Raw genomic sequence first — 26,297 nt, 5'->3', positions numbered from 1 at the left:
AGATGAGCGGATTTATTAAAAAAAGATTCTGCAATTTCAAATTCGGCATGACCCTTGGCTCGTTCGGCTTGGGCTTGGAGTCACAAGCAATTTTCTCAAAAATTGGCAGAGATTGGTTTTGTTCGGTAACTTTTCATGGTTGCACTAATGCTTCTCTTCTACCTTTTCATCAGTTTGGCTAAGATAGTAGTGCTGTATGATGAGTGTGGGGATGTCTTTGAAAAAGGGAGGGGATAGGGAGAGGTAAGAGGAGCAGCGGGATTTTTTTTATTATTCTTAACTTTTATGTGTGGATGTTCGCGAAGCCAATCAGGGTGCAGAGAACAACCACAACATTCAGACACAAGGTCTTGTGCCATTAGCTGCCTAAGTCACATGTCCCTCTGCATATAAAATGCAGACATGCATCACCAAGGCAAGTGTTCTCACACAGATCTCTGCTCACAGAACCTCCACTTGCTTTTCTGCTACAGTCGGGGTGAGTGAGAGCCTATCAGGTGTTATGAAAGTGGACATGCCTGGTGCTTTTGAATGACCTCAGACACCGAGCACACCACATTCTGTATTTCCCAATTCCTCATATAACATCTCTGCCTACACCTCCCTCACAGTCCACCAGTTTCTCGTGTACACCCTACTCTACCCTCTCTCAGCACAGCAGCCAGCCCTCAGTCCTGTAGTTGTAGGCACGTAAAAGATTATTTCCTCCTACACATGCCAAAGCTAAAGCTTGTATTTCCCAATATCTAAACTGTTTTTCACAGGAATGCTGCCTTTCCACTGGGTGGATACAGATGGTTTCCGAAATGTGATGGCCGTGGGAGTTCTCCAGTAGCAGTTGCCCAGTCTCCATTATTTCCCTAATAAAGATGTGCCTGTGCTACACCAGAATGTCGCAGACAACATCACCCGGTCCTTGAAAAACTGTGTCTGATATGGTGTATTCACCACTGTCACTTGGACCAGCAGGCATGACCAGGGGCATTACATCTTGCTGACTGGACACTGGGTGATGCTGATAGCTACGGTGCAGGCTGCCAAGGAGCTGATCCAAAAGTCTTGAAATTTTCAAGTCATGCACAACAAACATCTGTATCTACCACTTCCTCCACTGCTTATGCTTCCACCACCTCCTCTAGGGCCTCCACCTGCACCCTCAACCTCTCCCTTAATATAACATGCATTCCAGCAGTGTAGAGAGAGTACCCCCTACCTCTGTACAGCACAGCCAGGGCTCCACGCAATCAGGTAGTGTTGAAATTAAAATATCTTGCAAATTAAAATCTATTAACAGTCACACAGCTGAAGTGTTGTGGACAGCTATCCAGGCCAAGTTTCGAAAATGCTATCTCCACTGAACATGGAACCAGGGAAGGCCGTGTATGATAACGGTGTCAACCTGGTGTTGGCTTTATGCTGGGGCAACCTCCCGTACGTGCCTTGCATGGCTCATGTTCTCAACCTTGTTGTATGGCAATTTCTAGGCCATTATCCCAGCCTGGATGTGTTGCTGTATAAGGCACAGTTTCTTGTGTGCTCACTACCGCCATTCTCACTCCGCGGCTAATCAACTTGTATCGCTACAGAGGCCTACAGCTTAACTGGTTGATATACGATGTGCCAACATGATGGAATTCTACTCTGCACATATTGCAGTGACTGTGGCAGAAACAACGAGCCCTGAAGCTTTATGTCATGATGCATAGCATGGGCCAACACAGTCTAGTTTTGGGGAAAATCACATTTGCAGAGCAGGCATAGATGAAGGACCTCTTCATATTCTGCAGAGTTTCAAAATGGCTACTAAGATGATTAACACTAATTATGCCATCATCAGCTTCACTATCCCAGTCATGTACATGCTGGAGCACTCTTTGAATAATCTGTAGGAGGAGGTGGTGGACAGAGGAAAAAAGCTTTAGTGTTTCCCCACCACCAACACAACAAGGACTTGGACTTCATGGAAGTATGCAACACATGACAACCTTCTTGCTGCATTATATGCAATATGAGTCCACAATTGTTAGGATGAGAAATAGTGCTGACTACTGGGTTGCCACTATGTTAGATCCATGGTAGAAGAGTAAAATTTGTCAGGTGCTTCTGTTTCTGGAAATAGATGCATGTATGTTGGAGTATGGAAACTTACTTGTACACAATCTTAAGAGTAAGTTTCTCCTATCAACGCAATGAGTTACACAGTGTGCAATTCTTTTCTAGACTTCCAACTTCAGGAACATCAAATTGTCATTGCAGAAACTTTGTTTAAGTGTCAGAAGCTATTTAAGTAAATTGTGGCACACATATTTAGACCATTCCGTGCACCAGCAGAACAGAGTACAAGTCTGATACAGAATAAATTACTGGAGAGGATGATGCTGGAGTATCTGAAGCTTAATATCAATGCCATCAGGTGTGGGACCCTTTTGCACTTTGGTCTTCAAAAATGGAAGAGTGGACTGAGCTGGCCAGTCATGCTGTGAAGGTTTTGTCATGCCAGACAGCCAACATTCTCTCAGAATATGTCTTCAGCACTGCTGGTGGTGTCCTGATAGATAAGCACATCCTTCTTTCCCCTGTTAGTGTAAACTGGCTAACTTTCATCAAGATGTTTTTTTAGGGCCCGTGTTCCATCAAAAGATGAAGAATAACTGACATTCTCATTTTACCATCTACCCTTAGATTTTAGTTTTTATTTCATAAATCAAAAGTACATATGAAGATAGGAAACTTTGTTATACACTTATGAGCAAAAGGGTAACAATGTTTTAAACTTTTGACTTCCAGGCTGCATATCTCAAAATCTAATACAGAGATGAGCAACCCATGGTTTGATGTTCATACCAAGCAAAAACTTTACAAAAAAAGCCCAGAGTTCGAGTCTTTACATTTGCAAACCACTTGTGCAAACATTGCTGTACTTTGGTTTGCTCGGTGCTCAGCCCAGTGCAAGTTGCTTGCAGTGTTTAAATGACTCACCTGCGGGGTAGCATCAGTGTGCACAAACAAAAAAAATGGAAAAACATTGCCCCCGGAAGTGATCTGTTTATGAATGGGTGAATGTGGGCGGAGACCCGAATTGCCCAATTAGTGACTTCCGTTGGGATTTTGCTCAAGTTTTGGTCCCAAGCCAAACATTATCTAAAGGCCAGTTTAACCTGGTGAACTGAACTTCCATGGGTCTGCTTATCTCTACTTTGAAAGTGAAATTACCTTCATTTTATAAACAATCATATTGGCTACCCGATACATAAATTTGACTTGCAACTAGAGATAAGAAGAACTATGGAAATTCGGGTTCACCGGGATTCGGCCACACTTTAGTTAAAAGTATGGTTTTGGATCTTCACCCAAACTTGCCCCCGAACTCCAAACCTTATATAAGTCAATAGATACCTGAACTTGTGTGCTGTAAGATGGCGGTAAATGGCTGTAGTAAGGGCTATGGGGCTGCAATAAGAAGCAAAATGGGGACAATTTCCTAAGAAACAAATTTGGATAGGAAATAAAAAAATAAAAAAATGTAGCTCCCATCTATTTTTGATAACCAACGCGGGTAAAGCAGAAAAATGCTGGCTACAACTCTCAGCTGTAAGGTTTACTTTGTCTGGTTATCAAAAGTAGAACACATCACATGCCATTTTCTTTTAAATTCTTTAAATAAATTTTAAAAATTGATGGGGGTTCTTCCCTATTTATCATAACTAGCCAAGGCAGAGCAGAAAGGCAAGTGCTGGTATTATCAGGCTGGGAGGGCCCATATATATTTGACCCCTCCCAGTCTAAAATTAGCAGCCCACAGCCACACCAGAAGTGGCGAATCCATTAGATGTAAAAATTCTGGCTCATTTCCCAGCTCTTCTTGGTGGCAATCAAGGTGGGATCAAGCCCAGGAGTTAAGGCCGCTTTACACGCTGCGATATTGTTACCGATATCGCTAGCGTACATACACGCCCTCCTCGTTTGTGCGACACGGGCAAATCGCTGCGCGTCACGCACAAAATCGCTCGGACCCATCACACTACTTACCTGCCTAGCAATGTCGCTGTGACCAGCGAACCGCCACTTTTCTAAGGCGGTGGTTTGTTTGACGTCACAACAGCGTCACTAAGCGACCACCAAATAGAAGCGTAGGGGCGGAGATGAGCGGGACGTAACATCCCGCCCACCTGCTTCCTTCCTCATTGCCGGTGGAGGCAGGTAAGGAGATGTTCGTCGCTCCTGCGGGGTCACACACAGCGATGTGTGCTGCCGCAGGAATGACAAACAACATCGTACAAGCAATAGCAACAATAATTGGGAATAGAGGGACATGTCACCGATGAGCGATTTTGCATGTTTTTGCGACGATGTAAAATCGCTCATAGGTGTCACATGCAATGACATCGCTAAAGGAGCCGGATGTGCGTCACAAATTCCGTGACTCCAACGAGATCGCTTGCGCGATGTCGTAGCATGTAAAGCGGCGTTTAGTAATGGTTGGATGTGTTTCAAACACCCCTAGTACTAACCCTGTAGGTATAGAGTTAAAAAAAAAATACATGGAAAAAAACGTTTATTTGAATAAACACTCCTCTCATGTCCTATTTTACGAATTTATTAAATAAAAAAACCTTTGAAAGTCCAACATAATCCAGTTGGTAAATAAACACGCCCCCAAACTCCCTCATTCACCAATTTATTAATTCAATCTAAATCCTGAAAGTTCCACTGTTATTTAAAGTTGTAAGGTTACAGAACGCCCATTGATACTTATGAAGCTTAGTTCTGAGAGCGTTCTCAGAATGAGGCTCTATGGGTCACTCCCCATTAGGGGCATATCCGCAATTTCTCACACTTGTGAGAAATTCCATGCCTGAGCAGCAGTAACCTATGAAGCCTCGCTCTAAGAACTAGCCCCCGTAGGTCACTCTCGGTAAGTGTCAGACAAATAATTTCTCAAAGACACACACAGAAAAAAAAATTGAATATGGACTAACCCACTTGCCATTATTCACCAATTAATTAAAAAGAAATCCTGAAAGTTCCGTCGTAATTCAATGGAGTAATGTCCCAAAAATGCAGTCTTGTTCTGAGAATGTTTTCAGAATCAAGCTCTATAGGATTAATGGCAACATTTACCATTTGGATTTGTTCTTTCGTACTTGTGACCGTTAGTTATCTTCACCAAAAGCTTAAAAGAAAGGTGAGGATCTTCAACAGCGCTTCCAGTGAATCCAGCCAACTGCTCGGCAAAAACCCTACCTTTCTAGGGTTGTGTAATTGCTGGCACAAGCCTGGTAAAGGATTGTAGGATTGTGCTCAATCAGCTGCTGCACCTTCCTGTGTGATGGTGGACAAATGAGACCAAAGGACACACAAAACCATAGAAAGTGCAGGTTGCTGCTGATAATGAACATCTTAGTGGCTCAACCCTGATAAAGAATTGTGGGATTGTGCTCCTTCAATTACTGCTCCTTCCTGAGTGATGGTGGAGAAATGAGAACACAGGATGAATAACACCATAGAAAGTGAAGGATATGGGTACTGGTAATTATAAGTGTATATAATAAAGTGACAGAGATGGAGTAGACTTGTCTTCCTAAACTAGTTCATCCACCTAAGACAGTGAGATCCTCTGGATTTTGTGACCTTGGAGTCTCAGCCACAAGTCGCAGTCACATAACTGAGTTGTCTGCTCAGTGGCTTCTACCTGTGATGTTCATTCTTCCCGTGTCTCAGGACCGCTAAACTCCATAATGGCCGACGGGGCCATAGAAGTGCTTGGAGTTACCTGATGCTCACTGACAAGTTTCTGATCAGATCCCTCTCAAAAGCTCCTCAATTTCTATCACATCTCCATGACTGTCTTAGGACAATCTTTAAGAACATTACTCCCGATTTTTCTGTAAGCAATTCCTTGAGCCTAACCTTCTTTGATGTATTTAAAGATATGAACTCTGCTAACTTTATCCTATCCAAATCATTGCTTTTGGCACGTATTATAAAATGAGATGTTGTTCTTGTATCAACAAATGTACCGACTGTATACTACTGAAAATTTGCCAATAAAGCTCCACTTAAGACAATTCCAGGCTCATATTTAAATATTAAATGGTGTCCCGCTGTGCTGACCAGTACATGAATGGTCTAAAAACCAAACCTGCTTCCTTTTGTACACCTATAATGAAAGAATCAACCAATAATCAGTCACTACTATAATAGGAAATAACTCCAAAACAGCCATATTTTTACCACCTCTCATTTAAACCAACCTTTTGTCATATGGACATTAAATATCGAATCTTGGTATACAAAGAACCAGTCCTGTTCTCAACAATGAGTCATGATGAATCAATAATTCATTATTAGAACTACAAATTGTTTTCAGTGATCATAGATTTGTAGTTCTAATGAACTACATTCAGGAAAAAAAGACTTCCTGTTTCTACATAGAGCTTAAAGGGATTCAGTTCATCTGTATTTAATCATGTGATGTCATAGACCTTATGGAAAAAAAGAAGAATTAACTGGATAGAAGGGCAAAATGAGCAATTGTAAGTACACAGTGCAATAAAATATAATATGATGATTGCAATATATTTAGAGGATAAAAACTTTGATGGGAATACTTCTTTAACATAACAAGCCCCCATGCATTATGACAGAATGGCTACCCATGGCAGGTGTTCCTGGTGACTCAGCAAGTGCCTCCAACAGTAGAAATAAGGCAGGTATCAGAGTCTGGTGACTTGAAACCAAGAAGTTCACAGGTATGCTAATCTTGCACAAAGGAACGGATGCACAGCTCTTGAGGTAAATTAAGCAATGGTGCTGCGCCCTGCATGAAAGAACTGAGTCAAGGAAGGGGAAAGCTCATGCATAGTGGACGCGCAACCAATTGTAGTAATGCGATGACTAGGGTCCATATAATTCACATGAATATAATTTTTATTCGGTCCAAAAACACACACAATAATACATTAAAAACAATTAAAATGTGCAAGGATCGCACAGGTGCAAAAACACACAATTCCCCTTATGTATACATACAAATTGTATTACCACCTATAAATTGCAGGATAATATACAGCCATAGTGAACATCTAGTCCTCCAACATCTCTAAACAGAGTGGAAATAGCCCACAGGGTAAACAAAATCGTAAAGGGCACATGCACACATAACCTCTATAAATAGCATATAAAGGGCAAAGCCCGCAATGAATAAATACACTTCCTGAAATGCTGAGTGCCCAGCAATACACAGCGCGATGCTGCCGGAGTTACATATCATGAGCCAGGAGTTACCAACATCCACATGGTAAAAATCAATATGTGAGTGATCAATAAAGGGGATACCAGTGAATCCCTAAAGAGGTCAAACCATAATACTCCACGCTACCATGTGGGAGTCACCTCGGCTCAGAAAAAGAGAGGAAATGAGGGTTATGTGTATGGCTATGCCAAGGTATTATACCCAAGTGGAGCATAAGTTGGAGGTCATGGTGGTATCAGGGAAAAGTGCCAGGCCCCACGCGTATCGCTGCGAACAGCTTCATCAGGGGAGTGCACTATTATGTTATATCATACTACCATTGCCTGAAATTTGAGCCCTGATGTGGTGTATATCCTAGCTTTTGGTCCTGCGAATAATGGATTTTATGTGATTTTATGATTATTCACCTTCTGTATCTAATAAAATTGTTCATTTTTGCACAAAAAAACTCTTGGTTCTCTTGCATATATAATATGTTATTGAGTTTGTGCCAATTGTGGGGGCTCTTACCACATTGTCCCCACATATTTATACGTTGCGCTCTTTGGAGTGTTTGCTTAACTAGTGTGTGAACATAGCCTAAGACTACAATAAATAATCCCATAGAAGGCACAGGCTCCCCCATTTATATCTTATTTCTGCTTTACCAATGTGACGCCCTGGGCAAGCCAGGGGTCACAGGTCATAACACCACCACACCCTACACCCCAGATAGGTACACCAAAGCTACACAAAAATCCTTGTTGCCTTCCTCCAGGGGCTGATGTCCACACCAGGGGGTGGACCAGGCAGTTGGCTCCGCCCACCGAGGAGTTCACAGCCCTGGAGGCGGGAAAACCAGGCAGATCAGTTCAGATAGAGTTTGAGGAGTGAAGTAGAAGGAAGTGGTAGAGAAGGACAGTGAGAGTAGTGACAGAAAAAGTAACAGTTAAGAAAGCCTGAAGTTGGTCCGGGTGTGTGCCCCGGACTGAGAACAGCAAGGTCAGCAGACAGCGGTGACTGTCTGCAGGAGAGGCTGCTTGGAGGTTGCCGAAAGGACCGTGGACGGGTGGTGGCCCGGCGGTACCGGAGCGGTATACGAAGAGCAGTCAGCACCATTGGCAGGGGCCTTTCGGATCCCGGCAAGGCTAGGAGTCGCCGTGAATTTGTCAAATCCGTCAGTGAAGGGGACCTCTGGGTCTCCCAACAACCAAGTCCCGATTGAAGGCAACAGTCCAACCGTTAGAGAGAGACACCGCCACCGCCAGGGCACCAGTTTCTCAGGGTCAGCGCCTGCGGGCAAAGTAGGGCTCCTCCGGCCCATATCCAAGTCGGGGAGTGGGTTACCGGTAGGAACCCATCGCTACCAACATCATCTTAGGTGCAGGAAAAGGGACCATCACCGTCAACTACTGGGGAAAAGCAAGTGCAGCCGTCCGTGGGAACCGTCTTTCCAGCCGTGTGTTTTACCGAGAACTCTGTCTCTGTCTCAGGCTGAGTGAGTACCACAGTGCCGCAAGGCACAGTGCTGCCCCCGCGTCCCTGAACCCCGTCAAGCCCTGCACTGGCCCCACCATCCCTCATCATACACCTCATCACTGGGCCCCGGGACAACTACCCCCTACCCACGGAGGGGAGAACCAACAACTTTGCTGCTCCCTGTCACTGCTCCCAGGATCCCCATACAGAGCAGCGGTGGTGTCAACACAATCACCACAACCGTGGGTGGCGTCACGGACAATAAACAATCCCAAAAACCAATCCCCTTTCACTCACGGGCGAGGAGCGCCGCTCGAGTCCCAGGGATCCGGCCCATCGCTCTAGCCACCGAGCAGCAGCAGGCCGCAGCAGCAGCGGCAGCCGGACCCGAGCAGTGGGAGAGCGCAGCGTCCCCTCCTCCGCCCGCGACAACTACCTCTGGCAGAGACTCAGCAACACATACCAGATCTATTCCACCTTCACTTTGAGGTACTTTTTTCTGCTTAGTTTTGATCAGCAACAAAATGATTCCCCACACTGAACACTCAGTGAACTCTTTTCTTGATTTTAGGCCCGTTTCACATGTCAGTCAAAAACACAGATGTTCTTCACCGAAGTGTAAAACACGCACATGTCCCTCCGTGTTCCATGATTCATGGCACACGTGGGCTGTCTATGTGCAATCCAGGCTCCATTCTCCATGGTCCGTGATTGCTTATAGCGATCAACTCACCTGTGCCCGCTTCCGCTCTCCTTGGTGCTGAATGGTCTCGCGGTGCAGCATCCGGCCGGCGCTGATCCCCGCAGCAGCTGCTTCCTGGTCGGCTGTGTCGTGCATACATGAATATGCACAACAGTAATCAGTCGGCTCAGAAGCAGCAGGCAGAACAGGCTGCACAGAGCGCCGCTGGAGCTGGGTGAGTAAAAATGATTTTATAAGCACGTTTTTTTCTGGCACGTGTTTCACGGATGGCACACAGATCACACCACTGTGTGGTCTGTGGGACATCAGTGATGCCAGACAAAACGGGCATGTTTCCATGCGGCAATCACGGACACGCGTGTATGCCACATGGAGACATGGTCAGTGAAAAATCACTGATGTGTGAGCAGACCCATTGATTATAATGGGTCTGCATATGTCAGTGATTCTGGTATGTAGAAAAAAAAGCACAAACGTACCAGACTCACTGATGTCTAAAACGGGCCTTAAAAAAACTTTAGGCAGGTACATCTAATCAGAACCTGCATAGCATGGAATTAACATTAGCTATGCAACAACAATCAAAGTAGTAAAAAATGATAGCACTCACTGGGGTTGCAAAACAGCAAAAAAAATACTTTTTTGTTCTTCCATACACGTGAAAACAAACAAGCATTTCAACTTTTATGGTCTTTATTAGAGATGAGCGAACCGATCCCGGTTCGGCTCGAGGCCGGTTCGCCGAACGGAGGTCCCGTTCCAGTTCGGCTCGTCGAACGTTCGACGAACCGAACTCGAACTGCATAGGAAACAATGGCAGGCAATCACAAACACAGAAAAACACCTAGAAAACACCCTCAAAGGTGTCCAAAAGGTGACAAACAACTCACAACACATGGGAAAGTGACAAGGACATATACTCATGTGAAAACAAAAGAGCTGGACAAGGAAAAAGAGGAGGACACACAGATATATGAGTATATGCAAGTAAACATCGATTCCATTATTGTGCAACTTGAGCCCTGCTCATTTTAGGCTTCCAATCTTGATAAATTGCCTGAGCTCGCCACGTACGCCTTGGGGATCTTGTCGTGTCCTGCAGCCAGCGTTCTCTCGGAACCTGTCTTCAGTGCTGCTGGGGGTCTGCTGGCAGATAAGCACACATGTCTGTCCACTGACAACGTGGACATGGCTCTCAGAGGACTTTTCTTCCCCTGGGTCAGCCAGGGGACGGGAAAGGCACGCGTATTTTTGAGAGTGCTTCATGCAAAGCATCTTTTTCTTTTTCAAAAGGGGGGTCAACCGATGCCAGTCAAGTGGGGTGTGTGTGGCCCAGTTAGTGGCAACGAAGGAGACTGTGGTTGGAGTCCCCTCGCTGTGTTTCTAAAAGAACCAAGATGAACAAGTCATGGCTCTCAAAGGACTTTTCTTCCCCTGGGTCAGCCAGGGGACGGGAAAGGCACGCGTATTTTTGAGAGTGCTTCATGCAAAGCATATTTTTCATCTTGAAAATTGGGTCAACTGATGCCAGTCAAGTGGGGTGTGTGTGGCCCAGTTAGTGTAAACAAGGGAGACTGTGGTTGGAGTCCCCTCGCTGTGTCTCTAAAAGAACCAAGATGAACAAGTCATGGCTCTCAGCGGACTTTTCTTCCCCTGGGTCAGCCAGGGGACGGGAAAGGCACGCGTATTTTTGAGAGTGCTTCATGCAAAGCATCTTTTTCTTTTTCAAAAGGGGGGTCAACCGATGCCAGTCAAGTGGGGTGTGTGTGGCCCAGTTAGTGGCAACGAAGGAGACTGTGGTTGGAGTCCCCTCGCTGTGTTTCTAAAAGAACCAAGATGAACAAGTCATGGCTCTCAGAGGACTTTTCTTCCCCTGGGTCAGCCAGGGGACGGGAAAGGCACGCGTATTTTTGAGAGTGCTTCATGCAAAGCATCTTTTTCTTTTTCAAAAGGGGGCTCAACCGATGCCAGTCAAGTGGGGTGTGTGTGGCCCAGTTAGTGGAAACGAAGGAGACTGTGGTTGGAGTCCCCTCGCTGTGTCTCTAAAAGAACCAAGATGAACAAGTCATGGCTCTCAAAGGACTTTTCTTCCCCTGGGTCAGCCAGGGGACGGGAAAGGCACGCGTATTTTTGAGAGTGCTTCATGCAAAGCATATTTTTCATCTTGAAAATTGGGTCAACTGATGCCAGTCAAGTGGGGTGTGTGTGGCACAGTTAGTGTAAACGAGGGAGACTGTGGTTGGAGTCCCCTCGCTGTGTCTCTAAAAGAACCAAGATGAACAAGTCATGGCTCTCAGCGGACTTTTCTTCCCCTGGGTCAGCCAGGGGACGGGAAAGGCCCGCGTATTTTTGAGAGTGCTTCATGCAAAGCATCTTTTTCTTTTTCAAAAGGGGGGTCAACCGATGCCAGTCAAGTGGGGTGTGTGTGGCCCAGTTAGTGGCAACGAAGGAGACTGTGGTTGGAGTCCCCTCGCTGTGTTTCTAAAAGAACCAAGATGAACAAGTCATGGCTCTCAGAGGACTTTTCTTCCCCTGGGTCAGCCAGGGGACGGGAAAGGCACGCGTATTTTTGAGAGTGCTTCATGCAAAGCATCTTTTTCTTTTTCAAAAGGGGGGTCAACCGATGCCAGTCAAGTGGGGTGTGTGTGGCCCAGTTAGTGGCAACGAAGGAGACTGTGGTTGGAGTCCCCTCGCTGTGTTTCTAAAAGAACCAAGATGAACAAGTCATGGCTCTCAGAGGACTTTTCTTCCCCTGGGTCAGCCAGGGGACGGGAAAGGCACGCGTATTTTTGAGAGTGCTTCATGCAAAGCATCTTTTTCTTTTTCAAAAGGGGGCTCAACCGATGCCAGTCAAGTGGGGTGTGTGTGGCCCAGTTAGTGGAAACGAGGGAGACTGTGGTTGGAGTCCCCTCGCTGTGTCTCTAAAAGAACCAAGATGAACAAGTCATGGCTCTCAGAGGACTTTTCTTCCCCTGGGTCAGCCAGGGGACGGGAAAGGCACGCGTATTTTATAGAGTGCTTCATGCAAAGCATCTTTTTCTTTTTCAAAAGGGGGGTCAACCGATGCCAGTCAAGTGGGGTGTGTGTGGCCCAGTTAGTGGCAACGAAGGAGACTGTGGTTGGAGTCCCCTCGCTGTGTTTCTAAAAGAACCAAGATGAACAAGTCATGGCTCTCAGAGGACTTTTCTTCCCCTGGGTCAGCCAGGGGACGGGAAAGGCACGCGTATTTTTGAGAGTGCTTCATGCAAAGCATCTTTTTCTTTTTCAAAAGGGGGCTCAACCGATGCCAGTCAAGTGGGGTGTGTGTGGCCCAGTTAGTGGAAACGAGGGAGACTGTGGTTGGAGTCCCCTCGCTGTGTCTCTAAAAGAACCAAGATGAACAAGTCATGGCTCTCAGAGGACCTTTCTTCCCCTGGGTCAGCCAGGGGATGGGAAAGGCACGCGTATTTTTGAGAGTGCTTCATGCAAAGCATCTTTTTCTTTTTCAAAAGGGGGCTCAACCGATGCCAGTCAAGTGGGGTGTGTGTGGCCCAGTTAGTGGAAACGAGGGAGACTGTGGTTGGAGTCCCCTCGCTGTGTTTTACATGCTTCTAGAAGGGCATGACATGGCTTGGAGGTTGACTTTCATCATCTGCAAACTGTTGGCTACCAAAATGCTGCCTTTCCAACACCTGTGGTTATAGACAATGAGGAACATACTGATGAAGATGAGACGCAGATACCCGATTGGGATGACAACTGAAATATTCGGTCAGGGCAAGAAGAGGCTCGGTCTGAGGGGGAGGGGAGTGCAAACACAACAATTGATGATGAAGTTCTAGATCCCACCTACTGTCAACCCACAGTCAGACACTCGAGGAGGTCAACAGAGGCGGTGGAGGAGGATGCAACCGACGACGAAGTAACCTTGCGCCTTCCTGGACACAGTCGGAGCACTGGTAGCGCGTCTACAACTTCATCCTCAGCCACCACTCTGCCTCTGAGCATTATTCGGGGTGGATCAACAGGTCGCATGGCCTCTAAGCCTTGTCTAGCCTGGTCCTTTTTTGACATAAAAAAAGATCGCCCAAATTATGTGATCTGTAACATTTGGCATGGTTATCTTAGTAGAGGTCAAAACCTCAGCAGTTTGACAACTTCTTCCATGAATCGTCACATGAATAAATATCATATGGCCTGGTGGGAAGCTCACCGTGCTGCAATGCGGCCTAGCGGAGCCAACCATCCACCGCCTGCCCCTTCCAGTGCATCCGCGCGCTCGTCATCTTCTAGGACTGTGGGGACAGCTGTCACACCTGTTTTTCCACCCACAACTTCCACCACTGTAACCGCAACAGGCAGTTTGCTTGGTAGGTCGTCAGTTGGTTTGGAAGGGGAAACAAGTGATTGTGTACAGCTCTCTCAAACATCGATAGCACCAACGTTGGATGAAGGCAACATCATGTCTCCGCCTGCACTTTCCTCACAAACCTGCATTTTTCCAGGGACACCCTACTCAACACCGTCTACACACAGCAGCCAGATCTCTGTCCCTCAGATGTGGTCAAATAAAAGGCCAATTCCTGCGACCCATGACAAAGCTAAGAGGTTGACTCTATCCCTCTGTAAGCTGTTGGCTACAGAAATGCTGCCTTTCCGCCTAGTGGACACACAGGATTTTAGAGACCTTATGTCTGTCGCTGTGCCCCAGTACCAGATGCCTAGTCGCCACTACTTCTCTAAGAAAGGTGTGCCCGCGCTACACCAACATGTCGCACACAACATCACCGCTTCCTTGAGAAACTCTGTGTGTGAACGGGTGCATTTCACCACCGATACTTGGACCAGTAAGCATGGACAGGGACGTTACATGTCGCTGACTGGCCACTGGGTAACTATGGTGATAGATGGTGAAGGGTCTGCTGCACAAGTCTTGCCGTCCCCACGACTTGTGTGTCAATCCTCTGTCTGTCCAAGTTCCGCCACTGCTTCTGCATCCTCCAGCTCATCTGGGTCCTCCACCTCCGCCCCAAGCCTGCCTGGTCAGGTCACCAGCGTTCTCACTGCGCAGAAGGAATCACGCAACCCTCATTACTATGCTGGCAGCAGAGCGCAACGGCATCAGGCGGTCTTTAGCTTGACATGTCTTGGGAATAAGAGTCACAGAGCTGAGGAGTTGTGGTCAGCTCTGCGGTCCGAGTTAAATAAATGGTTGTCTCCACTCAACCTGCAGCCTGGTAAGGCCGTGTGCGACAATGCTGCAAACCTGGGTGCGGCCCTTCGCCTGGGCAAGCTGGCACACGTGCCTTGTATGGCTCACGTGTTTAACCTTGTTGTCCAGCAATTTTAACCCACTATCACGGCCTAGATGGGCTTCTGCACAGGGCATGGTCACTCTCTGCTCACTTCTGCTGTTTAAACGCCGCAGCTGACTTGACTTGCATTGCTCCAGAAGTCTTTCAGCCTGCCGGTTCATCACCTGAAATGCGATGTATCGACACGCTGGAATTCGACTCTCCACATGATACAGAGACAGCACCACCGAGCCCTGGTGCATTACGTCATGACGTATAGCCTAGGCCAATGAGATGCAGAGGTGGGGCAGATTACACTGCTAGAGTGGTCTCAGATCAAGGACCTATGCACCCTTCTGCACAGTTTCGACATGGCGACGAATATGTTTAGCGCTGACAATGCCATTATCAGCATGACGATTCCAGTCATTTACATGCTGGAGCACACGCTAAACACTATTCGGAGTCAGGGGGTGGGACAACAGGAAGGGGATGAACTACAGGAGGATTCATATGCGCAAGACACAACAACATCACCAAGGTCCAGACGTTCATCATCACCAAGGCGACAGGCATGGGACCATGGGGGACAGGGATCAACAAGGGCGCATGGTAGCAGGCGAGATGTTGAGGAAGGTGCAGGAGGACATGAAGATATGGAGGACGAACTGTCCATGGACATGGAAGACTCAGCAGATGAGGGGGACCTTGCTCAAATTTCAGTTGAAAGAGGTTGGGGGGAGATGTCAGAGGAAGAAAGAACGGTTAGCACCTCTATGCCACAAACACAGCGTGGACTTGGTCCGCATGGCTGCGCAAGACACATGAGTGCCTTCTTGTTGCACTACCTCCAACATGACCCTCGTATTGTCAAAATTAGAAGTGATGATGACTACTGGCTTGCCACACTATTAGATCCCCGGTACAAGTCCAAATTTTGTGACATAATTCCAGCCATAGAAAGGGACGCACTTATGCAGGAGTATCAGCAGAAGCTGTTACTCGATCTTAGATCCGCTTTTCCACCAAACAACCGTGCAGGTGCAGGGAGTGAATCTCCCAGTTTTAACTTGACAAACATGGGACGGTCTCGTCATCTTCAACAGTCTACACGTACCAGTAGGACCGTATCTGGTGCTGGTAACAGCAATTTAATGGAATCTTTTCATAATTTTTTTAGACCCTCCTTTGCAAGGCCACCAGAGACAACAAGTCTGACACATAGTCAACGGCTGGAGAGGATGATACAGGAGTATCTACAAATGAACATCGATGCCATGACTTTGCAAATAGAGCCTTGCTCATTTTGGGCTTCAAATCTAGAAAAATGGCCAGAGCTATCCAGTTACGCCTTGGAGATTTTGTCGTGTCCAGCTGCCAGCGTTGTCTCTGAACGTGTCTTCAGTGCTGCTGGGTGTGTGCTGACAGATAAGCGCACGCGTCTGTCCAGTGACAATGTGGACAGACTGACGTTCATCAAAATTAACAAGTCATGGATCCAGAAGGAATTTACAACCCCTGTGTCATCCTGGGGAGAGTAAATGCTTGTGGATTTGGAATGTGCTTGATGCAAATCTAGCTGTGAAGTGTACAACTATGGCACAAGTGCTGCCACTGAATGGGTGGGTGTGTGTGGGGCAGAATTTTTGGAAAAAAGGGAGGCTCCGCTTGGAGTAACCCTTGCTTACATTGTTTTTAAAAGGAGCCAAGATGACCAAGTCATGGTTCAGCAAAGACTTTATCTACCTACCCCGGTGTCATGCTGGGGACGGTTAATTATGCCGTATTTTTGAATGTGCTTGATGCAAATCAAAACATCCTGTTTGCAACTAGGGCACAAGTGCTGCCACTGATGGGGTGTCTGTGTGCCCAATTTTTGGAAAAAAGGGAGACTCCGCTTGGAGTAGCCCTTGCTTGCTGTGTTTTTTAAAAATGATACAAGATGAACAGATCTGAAGGCAAGATGAAGGCAACATCATGTCTCCGCCTGCACTTTCCTCACAAACCTGCATTTTTCCAGGGACACCCTACTCAACACCGTCTACAGACAGCAGCCAGATCTTTGTCCCTCAGATGTGGTCAAATAAAAGGCCACCTCCTGCGACCCATGACAAAGCTAAGTGGTTGACTCTATCCCTCTGTAAGCTGTTGGCTACCGAAATCTTGCCTTTCCGCCTAGTGGACACACAGGATTTTAGAGACCTTATGTCTGTCGCTGTGCCCCAGTACCAGATGCCCAATCACCACTGCTTCTCCAAGAAAAGCATGCCCGCGCTACACCAGCATGTCGCACACAACATCACCACTTCCTTGAGAAAATCTGTGTGCGACAGGGTGCATTTCAACACAGATACTTGGACCAGTAAGCATAGACAGGGTCATTACATGTCACTGACTGGGCACTGGCAAACTATGGTGAGAGATGGAGAAGGGTCTGCTGTACAAGTCTTGCCGTCCCCACGAGTTGTTTCAATCCTTCTTCTGTATGTAGAAGTTAATACACTGCTTCTGCCTCTTCAACCTCGTGTGGGTCCTCCACCTTGGCGCAAACCCTGTGTGGTCAGGCCACCCTTCCTTGCAACTGCGCACAAGGACTACCACACACCTCCTTACTATGCTGGCAGCAGAGCTCAATGCCATCAGGCGGTCAAAGTTTTACTTTGAAATGTATGGGAAATGTGAGTCACACCGCTATTCCAGAGAATAGTAGTCAGGCAGGGTCAAAACATTAATTGAGGAACAGGAACAGAATGGGACGGCCAGGACTTAATCAGAAAACAAGCAGAGGTGAAATGCGGATCGGCCAACAAGGTACATAAACAGCAAGCAGGAAAAGTAGTCAGGTAACAAGCACACAAAATCATAAAACTGAACTGGGGATAAAATTAACCAGAGGTTCATAGCTATGGCTGGCAGTGGTCTGCAGACAGGATGGGCATAAAAAAGGGTGTGGTGTCTTCCCATTGGTTGTAGCTGAATGATGGTATTTCATCTGTGAGATACCCACCAGCTACATTCAGCCAGAGATTCTGCATCTGTCAAGGTAATGCAGCCCAGTGGGTGAGCATAACCTGCGTCCACCTGCGCCGCTGGCATCGACTACTCTCCCATCATCAGCACTATTCATGAAAGGAACACGTTGTCACCTGGCGACCGGAGTACAAATTGACGGAGCAGACTCCGTTGGTGACTTAACAGCCGTGTGCGGCAATGATGCAAACCTGGCTGCGGGCCATCCTCAGGGCAATGTGACACACGTGCCTTGTATGGCTCACGTGTTGAACCGAATTCTCCAGCAATTTTTAAAACACCATCACGGCCTACATGGACTTGTGCAGCGGGCACGCTCGCTATGTGCTCACTTCCATCGTGCGCACACAGCAGCTCAACAACTTTCATCACTCCGGAAGTCTTAGGGTCTGGCAGTTAAACGCCGGAAATGCGATGTTCCGACACGCAGGAATTGTAATCTGCACATGTTGCAGCGTGTGTGGCAGCACCGCAGAGCCCTGCTGAAATACGGTATGACATATAGCCTGGGATAACTTGATCAAGAGGTGGTGCAGATCACGCTGCTGGAGTGGTGTCAGATCAAGGACCTATGCACCCTGCTACACAGTTCACAAATGTCGACGAAGATGTTTAGCACTGGCAATGTCATTCTCAGCGTGACAATTCTGGTCATCTACATGATGGAGCACACTGTAATTATTATTCGGAGTCAGGTGTTGGGACAAGAGGAAGGGGAGGAAGTACAGGAGGAGTCATATGCGGAAGGGATAACAAGATCTACGAGGTCCAGATGGTCAGCGGCACCTATGCGGCATTCATGGTGAGGGAGAGGGATTAACAAGGGCGCATAGTATCAGCAAAAAGTGTTGATGAAAGTGCAGGAGCCCATGAAGAAATGGAGGACGAACTGGCGATGGGCATGGAAGACTCAGCAGATGAGTGAGAGCTTGCTCACATTTCGGTTGTGCGAGGTTGTGGGGAGAGGGCAGAGGAAGGATGCACGATTCTCACCTCTCTGCCACCAACACACCAAGGACTTGGTCCTCCTGGATGCACAAGACACATGAGCGCCTTCTTGCTGCACTACCTACATGACCCTCAGATTGTATGAATTTGAAGTAATCCTGAATACTGGGTTGCCACACTGTTAGATCCCCGGTACAAGACAAAATTTGGCGAACTAATTCCTGCCATAGAAATGGACGCACGTATACAGGAGTATCTGCAGAATGGGGTACGCAATCTTAGATCTACTTTTCCACTAAACACCAGTGCTGCACAGAGTGAATCTCAACGCTTTGTCATGGATAGGAGGAAATGGTCTTTTCCTTGTCCACATCGGAGGGACCGAGGGATGGCTGCTGTGCTGAGATGGCGTTGAGTACGGTGTCCCTGCACAGTTGCACTTTTGGTCATATCCCAAAATGAGTTGAAAAAGGACAGATGCTGTTGGAAAGGGGAACAGGTGTGTTGGAAAGGGGAAAAAAGTTTTGGTCCGTGGATTTGGTGGTTAAGCAACTGTAACATTTGCTGAAGAAACACCATCTGTTACAGTGGGACTGGCAGATTTGGATAAAGTGGTATATAATCTGTGACCGCTATATAACGAAAATTAATAAGAAAAGAAAGAGAAAGGTATATATCCCCATCAGCAGTCAGTGTCCACCGTGCTCCCAGTTGGAAAAGGAGAGGTTGGCAACTGGAAGGTTTGGTAGAGGATACAGAGCTGTGTGGCTATGAAACTAATAGTAGCCTGAACCGAGTTAGACGCCATTCGGATCTGGAGACTGGGAGCCCTGTTAGCGTCACAGGGTCCACATGCCCGCCCAGCCCAGGAACTCCCTGTTAATAACACAGGGGCCATTGAGTACGCTGACCGTGTGCGTAGGGGCACACCTGTGGACAGCAGGCGCATCAGCAGCAGCAGGCCTGTTAATGCCACTGGGCTGCACAAGCAGGACTGGTAGGACAGGAGCTGGTCTTAACCGTTCTGCGTTACCCACTGTGGTGGTGGCCTGCATCGACACCCTATCCCTGCCTACCTCTGGCCTAAAGCCGCAATGGGTTCAACACATGGAGGTGTGCTCTTTCGGAGCATAATAGAAGACTGCGCACCTCCTTGTTGGCTCCAGCCCCTTTTATAACCTGGGTCCGCCCCAAACCAGGGTGAACCACAATGCACCTCCTGGAGACAAAAGTAGAGTGACACGTCATGAGTGGCATAACTAGCGTCCTATTTGGAACCGCAACTTCAATGATGACCTCATGGCTGCCATGACCCAAACACCTCACCAGTCATCGTCTGACCATCAATAATGCGGTGACAAGTCATAGGTGTGGGCCTCTGCAAGCCATTTGGGAGGACACCTGATGCCCTGTGGTCTATATGGGAATCTAATCTTTATTATTTCTTTACAGGCAAGTCCTTGATAAAGGCCTTGTGAAGGCCGAAACGTTGGCTTGACTCTGTCTTTGCTTTTTTCGGTAGTGGCATTCTCTTTCTGCTTATAATAAAAATCACTTTTTGCATTACCCTGTTGCAATTGATTGTGTGCTTGGGATTAATTTAACTATTGTAACTATTTTCCCTTTAAGCACCTCCCTCATACCCGCAGTTGAGCCCAGCTCTACTCTGAACTCAGCCTACTATTTTATGCTGGTGCTCCTGCACAGCACCCTTAATGTCTCTCCCAACACTTTCGTACAGTAACGATCAAGCGGCGACTGTCCTGGCTGGGATATCCGCAACTAATCGTTTTCTCACTGTACCCACGGAGGAGCTCTGCACCAGGGATTATCTCAAAGAGTTGAAGCGACACACGTCGCTTGAACTCCACGCAGTGACCCTCGCGGAGTATCACCGGGCTCAACGCATCCCCAGAGGACTTAGAGTCCCTCTAAGGCCAACTCTCTTTGCTGATAATCCCGCATACTGCGATCAATTCGAGGGTATCCTCAATAAGTGTTCTCTCGATATTATCATATTGACACTTGATTACCTGCAGAAAGAGATTGCCACTGTTGATGCTAGCATTAAGACCATCGAGGAACAGCTGTCCCAGACTCTCCCTGCTGCCGACTTCTCCTCCCTGAAAACTAAGAACCAAGAGTCCATCACGGAGTTCCAACAGACTCTACAAACCCGAAAACGTTCGAAATTTATTCGAGATCAAGACGACTACTTGAGAAATCGAGTTTACAAATGGCGCACCTCCTTATTTCCATCGGAACGAAGGCCCTCCTATCGAGGGAATTACGCAAGCACGTACAGCTCGGACAGCGACCACAGTTTCTCCGGTCCCAACCCTTCTTCTTTTTTAGGTACCGGTCCCCAGACAAGAGGCAAACCAGGAGGGGCAAGAAACAGGGCTCCCCCGCACAGGATCAACACACGGTCCCAGGTAGGGAGAATATCGTGTATAATATCTCCTCGCTCACCCTTACACCCACAGAAACCCGGGTCCTACAAAAGGGGCTCAGCTTTTGCCCCACGCCCCCACTCAACACCTTCACCCTGGAGCAAGAACTGAATAGATTCTTCAGGAATCTTCGGCTAAAGGCCCATTTTGCCACCCCTCATGATGCTCCAGGCTCCAACCCCGCAGTTCCCATATCGGACTCTTGTCCGACAACCTCTCTGTCATTACGTGAATTAGGCCTCTCCAATCCAAGCACCTTTCAACCACCCAGGCGCTACCATCCAGTAGAGACGTACATATCACTAGTCACACGTGACATTGATAAGATTAAAACCAACATAGGACATGGACAGCTACACCTCCGTCATAACATGACAAATGAGGAATCTAAGGCCCTCCTCGCACTTAAAAACAATCCTCAGCTGGTTATAAAACCTGCCGACAAAGGGGGTGCCATCGTGGTCCTTGATAAATCTTATTACGTATCTGAAATTAAGAGCCAACTCAGTGACCTCACAACCTATACCCCTATTCCACGGGACCCCACTGCAACCATCCGCTCTACCATCAAAAATTTGGTCGACCTCTACACCAGCAACGCCACGATTGATAGCAAACTCTCCAGTTTCCTCATCAACAACCATCCCATCACACCCGTATTTTACACTCTCCCCAAAATACATAAAAATATCACCTCCCCCCCCGGCCGTCCAATCGTCGCCTCCACTGATTCCATTTTGTCTCCACTTGCCCGTACCCTGGAAAAAATACTCACACCGCTTATCCCGAAAATCCCCTCTTACCTCAAGGACACCACTCACTTTCTGGAAACCATATCCAGTATCAACCGAATCACCAATAACGATCTCCTGGTCACCATGGATGTGACCAGCTTGTACACCAGCATCGACCATCAAGGAGGTCTCCTGGCGATTGAGTGATTTCTCAATACACATACCGACTTCGACCATCTGAAAAAGCGATTTTGCCTGGACACCCTCAGGGTGGTCTTGGAAAATAACTTCTTCCTATTTGAAGATACGTTCTACATGCAGCGGAAAGGGACCGCAATGGGTTCGAACGTAGCACCTCCATATGCAAACATATATATGGCTAAATTTGAGGAAGATTTTGTTTATCCACATCCCTCCTTTCCCATCAACATCCCCATTTGGAAACGCTATATAGATGACATATTCTTCATCTGGACCGGTGGTGAAGAAACACTCACTAGTTTCTTCAATGACATCAATACCATCTCTCCCAATATCTCTTTTACCCTCCACTACGATCACGATTCCATCAACTTCCTTGACACCCTTGTCATCCGGGACCCCAACAGTAAACTAGCCACCGACATATACTCAAAACCCACAGATAAAAACAGTCTTCTTCTCTACAGTAGTTGTCACCCGAAACATACCAAGAATTCTCTGCCCATCTCCCAACATTGTAGAGTTGAAAGGATCGTCTCCAATCCCACAACGCGCACACTTAGACATCAAGAAATGAGCAGTAAATTTCAAGCCAGGGACTATCCACACCATATTGCATCCAATACCTCCCCCAGACACAGCCCAGAACCCAACAAAAAACAACGCATACCATTTGTGAATACGTATCACCCTTTCTCCCCTTCATTCAGCCAGGTTATTAAAAAACATTGGCCTATTCTCGGCAGCGCATACCCGGACATTGAGGAATTTCAATCTCCACCTTTGATCTGTCATAAACGTCCTCGCAACATCAGAGACACTTTGGTCCGGGCTGACATAGGTTCATCCCTAAACCGGGACAGACAGAGCTTTTTGGCCACGCCACGTAAGGGCACATTCCCGTGCCTCCATTGTGTACAGTGCTCTAACGTCACCAGAGGGGAGTTTGTCACACACCCCAGAACCGGTAAACGATATCCCATCCGAGGTTTCTATACATGTGACACGAATTTTGTCGTTTACCTAATCAAATGTCCCTGCGGTCTCGGATATGTTGGAGAAACTACCCAACATATCCGAGACCGCATTAGTAAACATAAATCGACTATAAGGTGTGGCCTGACTGTACTCCCCATTCCGGCTCACTTTGCGGCCAGAGGTCACTCAGTCTCCCAATTAAGGTTTCAGATATTAGAACATGTCCCACTACCCAGAAGGGGTGGCAATAGGGTACAAATTCTCCGGGACCGTGAGGCATACTGGATACATACCTTACAAACCCTTGAGCCGTGGGGTATGAATAGAGAGTATGAAACGAATTATTAACCCTGCCTGTGTACCTGAGTAGACCATTGCCATGCATTATGTTTTATGTATTTATTTGATGCTTACATAACCGTTTTCTTAACCTTTCTCTTTTTTCTTTTAGAGATACTGATCACCTGCTCCACCGATCGGATCCCACCCATGCACCCTCTCCACAACTGGCACCTCCTCTTCACCAGGTAGCATCCTTACCCTATACCATTCCCTCCCTTTCCAATAATTTCTTCCCCCCCCCCCCCTTCCCCCTCCCCTCCAACACACAACATTATCATACATATACTACTTCTCTCCTTTACACCCAAGTAAACCATTACATTCCTTTCAACCCTCTCTGTATTATCCCACATATATACACTTCTACCACAGTACTTTTTGCCTATTCCATTCATATATCAGCACCACATATCAGCCACATCCCAGCTTATTGTCCATTCCAGCTATATACCAGCGGTATTCGCCAATCTATATCAGCTATACACTAACAGCCTCATATTAGCAATATATAGCTGTATACTCGTCCCATTTATGTTTCCAGTCCCCCTTTATAGTCATATATAACCTTCCCTTTTACATCCTATATACTGACTCCACACCCATAGACCACACATACATTATATACACAGTCATTCATAATGTGCTTCCCCACTACACATATCCTGGTTCCATGATTCTTATGAGCCGGTACATACCAGCACAATAACCACATACAGGTACTTTAACCTCTCTATCACATCCGGCCCCCTATGTGACATCATAAACACCCATACCCCCGTTCACAGCCTGTTACTCCCCTTACCCCGCCCCCCCTGTGACGCGACGCACACAAGCGCGCCGAGTCTAGTGACCCACACTGACAGGGATCCTGTCCCTGGTTGCCGCCCCCTCCGTGACGTCCTGCACGCATGCGCACTAAGGTGCTTGCAAACAGCACCTCTCCTGCTCCCCACTGACGCCGGACGCATGCGCAGTAGTAAGCCCACGTCATCACTGACGTCACGGGCACCTGCGCTCCTGCCCCCATGACTCACACCAGGAAGTAATGCCCTGGCTACAAATAGCTGCCGTTGCACAGACCCCCACTGCCACACGCCTGCTGCTTGCACCCCTGGGACCCTGTCCCCCTGCCCTTGTGCCCTGTAAGGTAAATACACTATCTATAATGCGCACCTCTACCTGCCTGGTTTCCACATGTATGGCTATGTATACTAATGTATCCTGTCTTTCCATAGGCACTTCCTCCATCCACCCACTCACCTTTCATGCCTCCTTGACTCTCGGTAGGTTTTTTAACCTCATACTGTCTACTGCGCTGTTATACTGTATACTGCTTATCTACAGACAATGGCTAGCATTGTTTATACATGCTACATTTAGCGTTACTCTTAGGCGCCTGACCACTAACATAGCAAGTGTACTGTTTAATCTACTGCCTCCTCCTGGTTCTGCCCGTCCAGTAATAAGTGCTACACGTATATCTGTATTGCTAATACAGTATGTCCTGCATTGTCTACTATGTCACCCATCTCCGATGGTTCTGAACGGATTGTATTCATCTTATGATTTCACTGCCTGCTGGCATCACCATTTGATCGAGCTATGTACCAGCGCGTACTTGCCGTTACTGTACGTTCTGCTTGCCATTCTTCTCATGGTGCTTATTGTTGTTGTATCCCTCTCTCCATCCAGATACAAGTAAAATATATCTTTGTACCGTGTTAGCCAGTAGAGATAAAAAAATTGTTTAAAAGAACAGAGAGTCCTCAGTGGTTGAAGTTGAGGACTCTCTGTTCTTTTAAACAATTTTTTTATCTCTCCATCCAGCAAGTTGTGCTTTGAGAGCAGAACGCCCTACCTGTGGTTTACCCATTTGACGTCTAATCCGTCTATACCCGTCACTTCTTGATACACGTATGTCTGTATATATACTCTTTGTAAATATGTAAATATGTACATTATGTTCACTCATTGGTGTGTATATAATCTTTATTATTTCTTTACAGGCAAGTCCTTGATAAAGGCCTTGTGAAGGCCGAAACGTTGGCTTGACTCTGTCTTTGCTTTTTTCGGTAGTGGCATTCTCTTTCTGCTTATAATAAAAATCACTTTTTGCATTACCCTGTTGCAATTGATTGTGTGCTTGGGATTAATTTAACTATCCAAACACCTCACCAGTCATCGTCTGACCATCAATAATGCGGTGACAAGTCATAGGTGTGGGCCTCTGCAAGCCATTTGGGAGGACACCTGATGCCCTGTGGTCTATATGGGACCCCCCACATCAGGGCCAGGGCCAAAGAGTTCATTACCGGACCTAGTCTCTGATGCAGTAAGTGCCTGAGCATGCTCAGTAGCATGAAATACAGTCTCTGAAAAAAGACTATCAGCTTTAGCATGATGTCTAGGCACAAAACAGGACTTAGACCCGGCACGGAGTGCAAGTACCTGTGCAAAGAGGCTTTTCACACTTAGTGTGGGAGCATGCGCTGTATCCCGAAAAGAAGACTTAGCGTCAGGAATAACACATTCAGGCTGAGCATACTCACTACGCGAAACACTGTAATTAGGCTGCAGCTGGGGTAAATCAGCACACGCATGCGCACTAGCTGCCTCTCCCCACTTAGACGTGGAGGGGAAATTGCTCTTGGAGATGCTGTCTATGAACAGAAGGAAAAGCTAAAGGAAGCCTGACTTTCTATCCCTCCGAATTATGAAATGCAGCAATGAATTCCATGAGTTTGCTATAACATTAGCGTAGCAAAATGTGCATGAGGGTGTCATGTAGAGGTGCTAGAAATAGCTTGTCACCAGTGGGGCACTAATGGAATACAACAGCCAGTTCTATGATGCCACTAAATGGCAGTATTTTTTGCTATCATTATAGCTTATTAAAAACAGAGCAGGAGGGTGTCATGCAGA

The 26,297-nt window shown here is 47.0% G+C and overlaps 1 long non-coding RNA gene across 1 annotated transcript; it reads left to right on the top strand.

Moving 5' to 3' along the window:
* The first annotated feature begins 21,020 nt into the window (after positions 1 to 21,020).
* Positions 21,021 to 24,647, top strand: LOC142249349 (uncharacterized). The gene is made up of 3 exons (XR_012725038.1): positions 21,021 to 21,102; positions 23,485 to 23,560; positions 24,611 to 24,647. It is a non-coding gene; the product is annotated as an uncharacterized LOC142249349 (long non-coding RNA).
* Positions 24,648 to 26,297: the final 1,650 nt, after the last annotated feature.

This window comes from Anomaloglossus baeobatrachus, chromosome 8 (assembly GCF_048569485.1).
Source record: "Anomaloglossus baeobatrachus isolate aAnoBae1 chromosome 8, aAnoBae1.hap1, whole genome shotgun sequence".
Classification (NCBI taxonomy): domain Eukaryota; kingdom Metazoa; phylum Chordata; class Amphibia; order Anura; family Aromobatidae; genus Anomaloglossus; species Anomaloglossus baeobatrachus.
This window is presented reverse-complemented; position numbering and strand designations above follow the sequence as displayed.